The sequence below is a fragment of the Delphinapterus leucas genome, chromosome 3 (assembly GCF_059928025.1).
Source record: "Delphinapterus leucas isolate spDelLeu-1000000601 "Yukka" chromosome 3, BTC_Dleu_Yukka2, whole genome shotgun sequence".
Lineage (NCBI taxonomy): Eukaryota > Metazoa > Chordata > Mammalia > Artiodactyla > Monodontidae > Delphinapterus > Delphinapterus leucas.
Window position 1 is genome coordinate 128,210,363 of NC_143131.1, and position 15,044 is coordinate 128,225,406.

At 37.6% G+C, this 15,044-nt stretch overlaps 1 protein-coding gene across 1 annotated transcript in view; it reads right to left on the bottom strand.

Moving 5' to 3' along the window:
- Positions 1-15,044, bottom strand: part of LOC115801477 (uncharacterized) — a 97,012-nt gene that overhangs the window by 15,259 nt on the left and 66,709 nt on the right. Inside the window, exons 12-13 of the mRNA XM_089909575.1 lie at positions 14,452-14,553; positions 3,612-3,883 (exon numbers count right to left, since the gene is read on the bottom strand). The gene's annotated coding sequence lies outside the window, so the exon portion shown is untranslated. The remainder of the gene's footprint in view (positions 1-3,611; positions 3,884-14,451; positions 14,554-15,044) is intronic.

A 15,044-nucleotide genomic window follows, 5' to 3' on the forward strand; every position in this document is an offset into this window, starting at 1 on the left:
AACATGGTTTATATGAGATAGACTATGAAAACAAAGCTTTTGAATAATCTAAAATACAAAGGCCATATAGAAAAATGTAGAGAAAAAACTGGGAGTGAAGAAACTTTCCAAGTGTCAATTCTGAAGTAGCAAAAAAGGCTGGACAATTTTGGAGATGTGTTGGATAAAAGGAGAGGCTTGGGGAGGGGGTAATAAGTGCTCTAATTCAACTGGAGCTCTCTAAGCCCATCCAGCCTTGGGGCCAGGCAAGCCCACTCCATGGAAGATGTTCATGTCCTCCAAAACTGAAGAAAAAGAACTAGGGCAAAGCCAGAGAGAGGTTTGCCCCAAACTACCCAGAAATCAAACTTCGGAAAGATGCAACAGAAACTATGCTTTGGGTAAAAGGATCAGTCCCAGAACAACTATTACAACTTTTAAAGCGTTTTGAGTCTTTCATTATATTGCAGAACTTTTTCTCTCCCTATCGAAATAAGTGTGATAGGGAAACCACATGGCTATTTACCCCACCACTATTCTAAAATACGTGTTTTGTTTAATATGAATTATTTGGCCAAACTGGACAAATTAAATATACGAAGTCTTCCTCAATGGATGATAAGTGCCAATGCTAAGCCATGTTCTCCTGGATGACTGTTGAGGATGACTTCACCTATTTTCTAGCTGTCACTCTGGATAACCAAGTCAGCACTGTGAAGTGTAAGGGTCCATAGCAGGTATATTAGATTGAGGAGGATGTGGGATTAGGACAATGCAGCAGCATTTTGAGCATAGATTTACTTAGATCATGGAAAGAAGAAAGTCCCAACTGGCAGCTGCTGTTGAACACAAATATTACCAACATTGTATTTCAACTCAAAATTGCCCTTGCCTGAGACAGACACCACGGCAGAGAAGGGACTGCAAGACTGGAAGTTGTGTGTTCAGAATCCCCATCTCAGTTCTGTTACTAGGACTAAATTGGTCCCTGAATGTCTTTAGACCTCAGTTTCCTCACAGGGAAAACGAGGGATTGGGTTCAATATGTAATTCAACTCAACATTAATCAAGTGCTTCCTATGTTTCAGGAATTTTACTGGAAGAATAAATTGTTAGGATTCTTACCATTTGGGGCTCCTGTTACAATTTTATGATTCTGTAACAAGAAAACGGACTGTTGTTTACACCTTTATTTAGTGTCTGGGTGGAGAAACCGCAAAGCCAGTTCCGCATCCATGCTAACATTCTTTGGTTTCCATGCTAGGGATGCCAAATGTACAGGAAGTGGTCCAGGATGGGAAAAGGCAATGTCATGTGAAACAACTGGACCAAATCATGAGAGAGGAAGCAGCCCCCTCTTGAGATAAGGGGTTTTTTACCCTTCCTCATCCACCCCTTACCCTCTCAGCATTCTCAGGTGATCCTTCCTGGTGGGTCTGCTCAAGCAAAGGAGAAGGCAGGGACCCAGCAAGGAGGTCAGAGTCTGTGGAGAACTGTGGCTCAGCAGAACATCTATTAAATGATGTTTGGTTTGCAGCTGATCCACCATTCTCCTTAAAGAGGGCTCCTCACCTTATGTCTGATTAACTGATATGCATGGAAAGTATAACTAGGAAAAAATTATTGACTCTATTTTTTCTACAATTTTTTTTCAGAGTATTATACATTCTTATTACAGATAATAGGGAGGATCAGAAATATATGGAGAATGAAATAAATATCACCCATGGATATAAAAAGAAAACTCCGATTCATTCCATCTTATGTATTTTTTCAAATTATATATTAACTTTATAAAATATGGACATTTATACATTTTAAACTTAATATTTTCTGAAGTATTCTTTCATGAAATTAAATGCTTTTAGAGATTCATAATTCATATTATCATTTAATATCTCTGATCATTTTTAAAGTAAGAAATTTCAACTTTATCTAATCAGATATTTCCCCAAATCTCCCCTAATTAACATCTGGGGAAAGTGTTCTCCAGGAGAATGTTTGAGAAAGTTTAAATTATCTCTAAGTTATCCCCTTATTCAAATATGGGTTATATCTATACTTTTGGCTTCTTTGTAATTAACTTATTTTGATAGTTTGTTTTTCTTTTGCTGCTGTGTACACAGTGGTGTCCCACACTTCACTGCTGGACATCTCATCTGCTCCATTATGGGAACCAGGTTACTCAGGGCCCCTATATAAATCCTAACTAAAGCCAAATTAAGGGAGGCTGAAGGACTAGGGTCCATGTGGTAATCTACTCTGTTGGGCAAATAGCATTTTTTCCACAATAGCAAGACTGAGAATAACATGCCATTCAGTACCAAGATAAAACCAAGATTCCCAACTGAAGAAGTGCTACCAAAAAATGACCCTTCATATTCCTGCTTTCCAAGCCTTCAGTCTCTGTCACCTACATATCATTTAACTCTTTTAGATAACCGTTTTACTCTTCCAAGTCACCATCTTACTCCACCCGGTCCCAACAATGGACAAACTCAAATGACAGTCATCACATTGCCCTAGCCCACTTACTTTTAGATCTTCTTTGCACTGCAATGAAAAAAACAACCACGGAAATGCAGATCACAGCTAAAATAATACTCAAAGTTATCCATATATTATTTCTGTCATGAAGGAAAATATAGACATCAATTACAAGTGGCAATGTGTGTCAGTACATGCTTAATTTCTCAAAAGAGCCAGATATCTAGTTCATGCTGACCTTAAAGCATCTTACATTTTCTGTCATTTTTTTTTTTGATAACATTTAAATTCTTCTCTACTGTAGCCCCTGTCTACACTAGAGGGGATGGGTCAGTCCTAATCTGATCACTCCACACACACATGCCTCCACCATTTTTTTTTTTTTTGCCTCCACCATTTTTAAATCGACCAGTAAAATACAAATAACTTCCCTGGTGTCTTACAGACAAAACAATCATTTCAATGATTTTAATATAATTCAACTATTTACTGTGCCATTGCATAAATATTATGAATAAAAGAAGTGTTTATGTAAGGATAAAGGTAAGCTTCAACTTCACTGTGCTTCCTGTCAATTTATGGGGAGGGGGAAGGTTAAGCTGTGACAAAGTGAGAGAGTGGCATGGACATATATACACTACCAAACGTAAAATAGCTAGCTAGTGGGAAGCAGCCGCATGGCACAGGGAGATCAGCTCGGTGCTTTGTGACCACCTAGAGGGGTGGGATAGGGAGGGTGGGAGGGAGGGAGATGCAAGAGGGAAGAGATATGGGAACATATGTATATGTATAACTGATTCACTTTGTTATAAAGCAGAAACTAACACACCATTGTAAAGCAATTAAATTCCAATAAAGATGTTAAAAAAAATAAGACTCTGGTAAGAAACCCAAGCTCAAGAAAGAATATTGTGAATTTTGAATTTCATATCACACCTCACTTAGCAAAGATATGCTAGCAACTCTAGTCCAAGTAGGAGACTTTGAATAGAATAGTTCAATTTGGTATTGGAAGGTTGCCTAAAAAAGTACAGTTCAGGGGCTCAAAATCATTTTCCTTGCTATTAGAAATTCAACAATACACAAGAAACACAGCTTTTAAAACACTACTCAAGGCAATGAGATGTAATAATATAGAAACTAACCTGATAACAGAAATAGTTATTTCCTTCTTCTCGTTGAGCCTGGGGCTGAGGACCAAAGAGGTCACGGCTACCAGGACTGAAGACTCAGTGGAGAACAGGCTGTTTCCGCCTGCTCTGTTGTTTTCAGAGTGTGGCTTTAAATTCTGTCTTTAGGGAACTCCCCAGCTTGCCTCAGGCTCTGGGTACCAGCCTGCAGCCTGACACACCAGATGGACCACTCTGGCATCACTGTTCTTGATGAGAGGGTGTGGGGAACTTCCTAATCCTGTGAACTGTGAAGGGGACAAGGAGCTCAATTAAGAGAGCAACAACCAAAAATTGTTTTGATCCTAGGTTTTAGTACACTTAACCAAACAGCATGATTGCTCATCTCTTGTGTAACTTAGGTAGTAAGAATATTCTGTGAACAATTTCCTCAGAATGAATGATTATCCTAAGAGATCAAAGGTAGCAGAAAAAGGGAAGAACAAGAAATCTTGAAGGAATGAGATATTAACAAATAGTCAAGAAAAGAAGGTAATAATGCGAAATCGAGTGTTAGGATTTATAGTAATCTCAGAGGCTTGTTGAAGGACACAGTTCTGATTAAGTCATTACACTACCACAAATGTTCAACTGTCAAAACAGATTCACAGCAATCACATGCTGTACCTAGCACCAAACTTTACTATGATTAGTGATAGACACAAAAAGCAAGAACAGAGACAGCAACATCCACCTCTGAAATGGTCTAAAACCATCTGACGTACTTCTCAAAAAAGTCATTTTTCCACCCTGGGATGTATATTGGTTTTACATTAAGAGATAAGTGCTAACAATATGTGTAACACATGTGATTTAAAAGTTAGAGCCTGAGGAAGCCACTTTAGATTCTTAGCTTTTACATTCCATCAATCACACAGGTAGGGAACCTACATGACTGACTTTTGCTCTCTAGTTGTGCCCTATAAACCATAAATTCCAGTTTTATGTACAATAAGCAATGTAGAAAGATCAAGTATCCAGAGATGCTGTTAACTCCTCCTTTCCCAGTTATGAGTGGGTGAATCAATGCTGTAGCCTTCCTTTTTGGGGATGTGCATGAGTTGCAGTCCTGGGAGTGGCAGGAGATTGAATCTGCATATGGAGGACGATTATCTACTCCCTAGACACCCTATTGTACATTGTGGACCCTGGGCCCTCTCAGGACTCCTGATGGAAGACATTGACAGATTTCTGAGCATCCATGAGATGGGCCTTGAGCTCCAATGAAAGTGTCTCTGGCCCTCTACTCGCTTACCTTTCTCCTGGGCTCAGAATTATTCAAGTTAGCACTTCTTTTCATACATCTTCCAGGTCTCCATCTCTGACTCACACTGAGGCCTATAATGCTAAACATATAATACTAAGAAAAAAGGAAGGCTACAGGCAACAGGAGAGAGTGTGAAAAAAGGAATGAATACACTGGAGACACTAAACTGGTCCTTGGGATGCTCTTGGAAATGTAGTAGGGCTGCCCACTAGACAGTGCCCAGTGGTTTGGGAGACTACAAGGTAATAGACATTTCTGGATCTCAACACAATGTTTAAAGCACACAACACACAGAAGCACCATTCATGGTTGATATATTTGGTGAAATCAGGGAACAATGCCGTATTCTGTGTCTGGAGTGATATTTTGGAAACTAATAAAAGCAACTGAGGGAAAACAAATTGACCACTATACTTAGCTACTATTAGAATCCAGATGCTAGTAGCAAATTTGAGCTTTAGACTGTAAACATGGAAATATTTGGAGGAGGCTGTTAGACTTTGATATGATTTTTTGGACTAGAGGTTCAGGGCATTGTTTACTGTCAATGTCAAGATGATTGCTGCTGATATACCAAGGGTAGATCAGCAGCAGCAGCATTTATTGTGCACTTACTATGTACTATGAAATGTACTAATTTCTTTGCATGCATTCTTATTTAAATCACATAATATCTCAATGAAGTAAGTAGTAGAGTTGACCCTTGAACAACACAGGTTTGAACTGTGTGGGTCCACCTACATGCAGATTTTTTCCAATGATTTTTGTATTTTCATTTTACAGATCTTCATACTAAGTGTGGGGAAAAGTATATTCGATTAGAGATCATAATATGTGAAATCAAGAGAACCAGGGTTTGAGTTCTGATTCTGTTCAAACTGGTTCAGCTTTCTGCCCTTGGGTGAGTCATTTATCAATTCCTTTGAGAGATAGCAGTACCCAATTTTCAAGGGCAGTGTTGGGGAGTGAGGGGTTGGTGCCTCAACCCTCACGTTATTCAAGGGTCAGCTGTATTTTTCTCACATTTGTTTAAATAATGGAAAAATGTTAAAGGTCAAGTAACTTGCATAAAAGTGTATTTCTAAAAAATAGTAGAGCATGAACTTCTTCCCAATTTCTTTTTTATTCTTTGTTACAAAATAAGGAATGAATATTATCTTCTCAGAGGTGACTTCCTGTGAGTTTATTTGTGCTCCATCAGTAAGGTATAAAATCTCACCTTGAAATGATAAATAACATAATCTTAGAGGATTTCATCCCTGGAATTATACATTTTAGGCCAGTGTCCAGTTGTTCAACCCTACTAAAATCCTCTGCGCTGACAGGAAAGAGATGATGTGTTACTTCCTCCTACATTCTCTCAGGCCTTCTGCAGTGTTGTTGGGATAACATTTATTGATTGCAATCGTCAGTTAATAAAATTTAAGAAATGTACCAGTAAGTCACTTTGATATAAATATTTGATACTGAATTTATGAAAATATTTGTGGAGAGATTAAATTATAGACATCTGAGAATAGTAAACTTGAGACAGAGAGATGAATATAACATTTCACTGGTCTGATACAATGAGTTTATGGGGTTCTTACCATGATTCAAGGGGAGGAGGGATGTGCTACAAGAAAATTGCATAGAATGGAGATATACTGCACAAAATCACCAGGAGGAGGTGGAATTCCATTTTCTCTTGCCAGTTCTCCTTGTATGTGAGCAGAGTGGTCATGTGAGAAATGACAGGTCTTATCCTAGAACTCAGCCACGCAGACTCCTATCCCAGAGACTCACCTGCCACATACATTTAAAGTACCATTACTGTGACAGGATAAACGCTCAAAGCTGCATCTGTACTGCTCTTCATCAGAAGGGTGTATCTTGCAGCCTCAGAGCAACACTCCCCATGGTGTTCCCTGATGATCAGACATTTAAAAAAACTGTCTTAGCTAAAGCAATTAAATTCCAATAAAGATGTTAAAAAAAAATAAGGCTCTGGTAAGAAACCCAAGCTCAAGAAAGAATATTGTGAATTTTGAATTTCATATCACACCTCACTTAGCAAAGATATGCTAGCACCCCTTAGCTAAGGGGTGATCTTGAGTCCACTCACTCCATGTATTGGGCATCCACTTGTGGGGAGGGTCTGAGGTGACAGGGGAGCACAGCCTTGTGCCCCATCAGGGCAATGATTGGCTCGTTGGCTCCAGCACTGAGTACTTCCCTGGGAAAAAGGAGCTTTGCAAAAAAACACAAACAAACAAACAAAAACTGTCTAAGTGAATCCTAACTGAGCCAAAGAAAGGAGGAGTCAGAACTCTCAGAACTTTTTGGACTCATTATAATTGGCAAGGATATCACTTGCTATTTCCAGAAAACTGCCCCATGTTAACCATTTTTCAAGCTCCTTTTGTATTAGCTAGAGCTTAGAAAACCTTTGTGGATTTTGAATCCACACCTACATAACTCCAAACATTCAGTCAGACTGGAGTGAACCCTAGTTATAACTACAAGAAACACTAAAGTTTCAGAACCATATTTCTAGATGATAATCAAAATTTGACAATAATTTAAAAACAGAAATTACTCTGTATTATGATTCATTTAGCTCTTATCTATGAATAAGATATTTTATTGATGGAGTCATGATACTTAGCTTAAGAAAAACCCACATATTCTGGAATTCTACTTTCAGAATCCCAAAGAACTTATCTTACTCTTGAGACACTTGCAGCTTAAGGATTTATCTGGACTTTCTCTACAGACTTTGCAATTTGAATCAGATGCCAAACTAATTCTCTTATAATCCCCTTCTCTGATAGTATGGGCATCAATGTCTCAAGAGCCACCCTCTCAGGCCAACAATAGCAGGTCTGATTCATGGAGCTTTCTAGTCAACAAAGAGGGCAGATACCATGAACATAAATAAGTAATTATACAGGTGAATTAACCTTCCATAATTAGTGGGTGATTCAGTCCCTTCACAGTTGCTGCTGGTTTATTATAGAATCCATCTCTGTCCTCCCAATATCAACAGATGCTCACAGACTCTTAGATCACTGTCTCTGAGCTCTCAGACCACCCTTTCTCCCAAGTGCTGCCTCCTTAGCTATATGGAATCCCAGGTCAAGTTCTCTGCTCTGACAAAATATATGTTAAATCACACTTAATAACCTGAAGAGCCTCAGCTAACAAAATCCCCATGTTCTCATGCTCAGATGCAAGAGACATTATTTATTCAAATTATTTGGCAAATTATTATTTATTGGACGCACAGCTATAGACTAAAGTTTGTGTCCCCTCAAAATTCTTATATTGAAAACTAGCCCCTAATATGATGGTATTTAGAGGTGGGCTGTTGGGAGGTGACTAGTCATAAGGGTGGTGTCCTCATGAATGGAATTAGTGCCCTTATAAAAGATACCCCAGAGAGCTCCTTCACCTTTTCTGCCTTGTGAGGACACAGTGAGAAGACCACCACCTGTGAAACTCTTAAGAAGAGGGCTCTCACCAGAAATTGAATCTGCCAGTGTGTTGATCCTGGACTTCCCAACCTCTAGAACAGTGAGGATAAATCTGTTTTTAAGTCAGTCAGTCTATGGTATTTTTGTTATAGCAGCCCAAACGGACTAAGACCTCTACTATGTGGCAATCATGTTCCAAGCCTTAGGGACAGAGCGTGCATTGCCACGAACAGTAAGGAGGCCAGTGTGGCTGGAGCACTGGGAGCAAATGTGGTTAATCATGGCTATATTCCTGTTTCTTTCCCTTCAAATAATGCAAGTCACTGTTACTATTCCTTCAAGTACAGCTGAAGTGTGACTGCAGCACACTCTCTGTCCTCTTGCCTGGACTCCTGTACAATTTAAGTGTTTTCACTAGAAGTCTGTGGACTCACTATAACAGATTTTCCCTTTCGAAACTGAGACTTGATGCCAACTCAAGGACTTTTAAAATTAAGTTCCCTCTGTCTGTACCACTTTTCTCCAGGCAGGGCTCACTCCTTCACAATCTTCAGTATCTGAAAGTCATTATAGCAAATATTTTTATAATGAAAGTCCAGATAACAAGAGATCCCTATATTTGTGGTGTGCGCCCCCAGTGGTAGCCCCAGGAGAGCGAACATACTGCCAGTTTGAAACTTTTATCTTAGTCCCTTTTATTTGCCAGACATTTTTTCTGTCTTTTACAGATTCTTCTGCTAATGCTATGAGAAAGGTGAGTACTATCATTCTCATTTATAGTTGACAAAACTGAGACAGAGGGAGGCTAACAGATTTGCTTAGTGTCTTCTTGGCAAACAGTGGAAGAACAAGAATTCTGACCCTAGCTCTCAGCATACAGATTCAACTAAATCGATAACTTGTATAGGAAAAACAACCAAACCAAACTAACCAACCAAGCCAAACCAACAAACAAAAGCACCTAGAATTCTAATATTTCATCACCATTAAATGAAAATAACTGATTCTGGGGTTATTGAGTAGAGACAATGTGGCTTCCATCATGAGTTGGGTGGAGCCAACCATGTCACTCACTATCACTGACTTACCCTGCCTACTCCTGGAGCCACTTCAGAATATTGTGTCATTTTCATCCTAAGTGGTAGAACTTCCATCTAACACACACACACACACACACACACACACACGGTAAACACTTATTTTGCATAAATAGAAGAAAGAAGTTGAACAAACTCAATATCTTTCTCTTCTGCTGAGCTTGGATTTTCTTGGATATAGATAAATAGTGCTTAAATAATATTCCAAAAATGTTCAGAGTTTTGGAGATGGAATGGAGCAACTCTGTTGCTGTTTGCTTTTTGTCTCTAAGCTGAGAGACACCAGCAGAGGGTGTAAGTGTAAACAATATGGAGAGGGACTGTTTGGTTCCTCTCAGCCCATCAGATGCTTTTCCACACTCTAAAGGCACATTTTAGCCAACATTTCACCTTCTACCCAGTACTAAAATCAGGCCTTCAAATGGATATCAAGGTCCAACCAATGATTCAAATGTAATGTGAAAAATGTATTTAAATACAAATAATAAACATTCATTGTAGAAAAAAGGGAAATAAAAACAAGAATAAAGAAAGCAAAATAATAAATAAAGGGAATTTAGAAACAAAGTGAGAGAGATGAAGTATTGCAGCCAGAGGAATATGATACAAGCAAATGCCCAGAAGTGGATACGTGTAGATGTTTTGAGGTCAGGGCACAAAACAACTGGGGAGTGTTGTAGGACACTTGCATCACAAAGGTAATTAGATGTGTCAGTTCACAGAGAGCACTGAGTGTCAATAACAAAAGTTTTCAATTTACCATGAAGTCCTTAGGGAAATAATTTTTGAAGAATTATTTGCACAAACTTGTCAGTGACTTCATTTTTTAGGTTTAATGAAACCATATGTTCACATTTCCACTTTGGTTATCTAATTAATTCACCAAGTCAGTAATGCAATAATGCAATAATGTAACAGAAAATCCATTACAAGTAGACTGTAAGGAATTGAGAAATTATAAAAACAACCAAAAACAAAAAAAAATGTGTCCAAGAGCAGCTGTCCCTCCCTGTTTCCTCAAGTTTCAGTATTGCTTAAATAATGCCTTTTTTGAAGCAAGTGAGGTAATAAAGTAATAATAATACTTTACAGAGTCTGTAAGGAAAGGACAAGACACTTCATTAGCTGGAACCTGGTGTAAATTTTTGTCTTATAGAGTGAAACCTCATTAAAATATTTTATAATTGACTGTGCTTCAGTGGAGAAAGTACTTGGATTTCTATAGGAAATGATTTCATTTTAGTAGCTTGAAACATCATCCACTGGAAATCAAAATTAAAGTTTCCTAATTTACAAACTACTTTACAAATTATTCATAGAGGTTATCTACCTAAATACACATTGCTCATTTGGTACTAACTCCCCTGCCCACAACCAGATTCTCTGAGAAGATAAAGAACAAAAGCTAGACAAGGGAATACTCTTGGGAAGACCCCCCCAGAGCCAAACTGAACCACCAGGCAGCTGCAAAGTTGTTGCTGGGTGTGACATGCTGGGAATGATCCATGCAGGCAGCCTGAGGGTTAGACAAATGAGAGATAGATAGGGAGATGGAGATGGCAGGACGGCATGGATAAGAGAAAATAATTGTTTCAACATTGAAAAATTGGTGTCTCCAAGAAGTTTTGTGATACAAATAACAGAAGAGGGATGCTGATTTTCATAAAGCTGTGGTGGTATCCATACTTACACTATTTTAAATATTTTCAAAATAGATGATTAAAGTCATGACTATGTGAGATATGGCTTACCAGCAACAATAGGGATTTGTATCTGTGTCTATATAAAGTGTTCCAAAACACAATTTTACTTTCTGAATATCTTTTCTACGCCAAATACCACAGGCTTTTCAAATAACTATGAAAAATTTGCACTGTTGTCATTCCCCCTCAGTGTGAATGGTAGGAAATTCAGTTTTGTTTTGCTTGAGTGAATTTTTATCAAACTATAAGCAACACTAAGAGACCGCAAGATCCAGTAGTCAGCCAAGGAAGCTCCAGTTAGCCTGGGTTATGATATACATCAGTGTAACTTTCTGGTTGTCCAAGGCTGAAATCAGTTGCAGTTGCAGGGTGGTCAGTGAAAGAAGATCCATTCCATTGTCTAGGATCTTAAGGGAGAAATATAAGAGATTGGAGGAAGGTGTAATTAAAACTATAAATATGGGTCCACTCTGTCACATTATAGACTAGATCCTCTCCATAGTGATAGGACTGTCTGAAGGAAAGGAGGGAATGCTGAGAAAGAACTTCAAACGGATTGTCCTTGAGGCTCAGTGAATAGGAAACCATGGTCAACTGAGTATCTACATCCCTTCCTTCCCAGTGACCTGAGTCCAAACAAAAATTCAACAGACTTTCTTGGGACCCTCACCTCCCAGTAGTGACCACCATCAGTAAACATCTCTTCACCCAATGTACATATCAGAGTTTCAAAGTGTTTCCTGTTCTCTGAAGGATGATGCTTTTTGAAACTGGAGAAAACCAGTTTCCTATAATTAAATATAACAAAGTAGGGATCCAAAGTCACCACATTTTGAAAAGGAAGGTCATTTAATGTACTTTTACTTCCATCCATGAAAAGGTAACAGCTACACAGAAAGTTCTCTCATCATAAATGAGTAAACTGAATAAAATTTATGAGACAGCTACTTTCAGACAATGGGCAACAGGTAATAGAGGACTGGGATCTTTGAGGAAGGGAAACATAAGCTGAGCCCTAAAATCACCCCAGCTTTCTATCTCCTCGCCATCCATTATTTTTATGCAAATGAAAACACCATAATCTTACACTCAGGGATCACCACCAAGGTTGACACCTTAGTATATGTCCTTGTGGATCTTTTTCTACACATGTATGTATACCTGTAAGTGTTGGTTTTCAACCAAAGTGAGAACATAGTGTCTGCTGTTGTGTAACTTGTATCCTGGTCGATAATATCGCCTCTGTGTTTCAGTAATTTTAAAAATTTCTCTCATGATCTTGAAATGTCTTTACACTTATGTCCCTTCCTATTCCAGGATCATACTTTAATCATACTCTTAATCTAGCATAGTCCCTTCCTTCTGTTTCTGACTTACTGAACAGATTGGGCCAATTTCCTTATACTGATACTTGGCGACTTCCAGGCACCTGCACAAAAAGTGGGAATCAATAGATACCCTGCCATTCTTACTGAATTGAGTCTAAAACTCTTTAAAGGAATAAAACAAAACCTGTCACTCAATAATGTAAAAATCACACATCCAGCATCCAATTAAATTAAGTAGACATGGGAAGGAGTAGGAAAATGTGACTGGTAACCAGGAGAGACAAACAAAGAAGAAAAAGCAATGACGGAATGAGTAGAAAAGGACTTTACACATATGTTCAAACATTTAAAAAATAAACATAATGAGATAAATGGACAGTATAAAGAAGAATGAAATGGAACTTGTAGAAGTGAAAATCACAATATCAGAAATTATGTCACTGAATGGAACTAAAAGCAGATCTAACTCTAAGGAGGAAAAAAAATCAGTGAAATTGTAGGTGTAATAACAGACATTTGGCAAAATAAAAGACAGATTTTAAAACAAATTTACAGAATGATCAGAGTCTCAGGACCTGTGGGATATATCAAGCAGTCTAACATACATGTAACTGGAGACTCAGGAGAGGACAAAAAAGAAAAAATAATTGTTGAAAATATTTAAAACAAGTTGAAAACCATAATAAAATTCTATATGAGATAAAAAGAAATTCTAAAGCATCCAAAGGAAAAAGAGAAATTACATAGAGAAGAAGTAAGATAAGAATCACTGCAAACTTACGGTCACAAACAATGAAGGTCAATAGAGAGACAGTTTTAAAGGGTTAAAATGGAAAAATTTCTACCTAAAATTCTATACCCAGCAAAAAATGTTGCAAAACACTTAGATTCACTTTGAAATTAGTTCTTTCAAGTTCAAACATTTTTAGGCTCCAACTGAAAATGTGTATGACCATGCTGAAGTAATTATTTTTTTATATTCAACATTGGCTACAGTACACACAAACATTTTCACTCCTCTAATTCTATGAATATAAAAACATTAAAAAAAGGGTGTTTTTGACTGTTGAATCTCCTTTTTGGTGGAATATTGTAGCTTGTTAGAATGAAAATATGAATTTTGTATGTACTACAACTGAAATATTCTCCATGGGTTCCTTAATTTAGTAAGCATATAGTTTTCACTATGACACCAATATTTTTATTTATATTACCATCATAAAGCATACAGTTGACCCTTGAACAACATGGGTTTGAACTGTGCTTGTCCACTTACACAACGATGTTTGTTCAATAAAAATATTGGAAAAATTTTTGGAGATTTGTGACAATTTGAAAAAACTTGCAGATGAACTGCATAGCCTAGAAATATTGAAAAAAAATAAGAAAAAGGTATGTCATGAATGCACAAAATATATGTAGATATACATATAACAGTAAACTATTTCTAATTAAGTTTTGGGGGAGTCAAAAGTTATACATGGATTTTCCACTGTGAGGGGGGGTCAGCGCCCCTAAATACTGCATTGCTCAAGAGTCAATTGTAATTTTATAGTCAATGTCAAAGTTTTGAGCTGAATTTATACTTTCAATTATGTAACTTGTCTCATAAATGTTACAATTATGTAACATTTCTCAACAAAATGAAATTCCAAAATAATTCTTTTTACTGTGTCAATAGAATAAAAGAAACAAATTGTTATTAGAATTAACTAATTTTCTGGTTGATACAGCTAATGACACTGGCTTCATTCAAACTCTTGGCAAAGTTTTTCCAGTGAAACAACACAGTAGCACTAGAATGGTGCTCAAGAAAACTTGAGGAAAAAATGAGACAAACTATTTCAGAAGAACAGTGACTAGACTATATAAAAGGACATGTGTCACAAAGTGACATGTAAACCCCCTTCTGCTGCCTAATGTGTGAATTTATCATCTTTGGCTAGAGTCTTCTTAGAATACTTACTTTTTAAAAACATGCTGATGCTTCTTCAGCTAATTTGTGTCTTCTCATTTTCATGGGGTCAGTGATATTGCTACTGTTCTTATGGCAGGTGGAAAACATTTCCTGTAAGGAGCACATACACCATCAATTCCTTTAAAAGGAACACAATTTAATTATACAATATTTTATTAAATGTAAGCTTTTCAGGTTCTTTGGCTCATTGTTGCCAAAAACGTTCATTGACAAATGGGAAAATGTTTAAACCATTAAATAGCTGAAGATTTATAACATACATTTCGTGACAAAATGATCCTAGCTCGTGTTCTGGCTACTCTTTATAACACTGCACACAGTAGGACCACTCATCCTCTATTTCCCACACACATCTCATTGCAATTTACATGTAATTGCCTGCTGGTAGTCAAAAGCTGAGGGAATACAGCTCATACAAAGGCCCAGTCACTTGCTTGAATCTGAAACCACTTTGCAAGGCCATTCTAGCTCCAGAGCTCCTTGTGGGATCAAAGTCTCTCTCAACACTGCCTCTTAGTTCAACTTGAGCTTTCCCTACTACCTTCCTAATAAAACTCCTGCACTCAAATGTTCATCCCTGA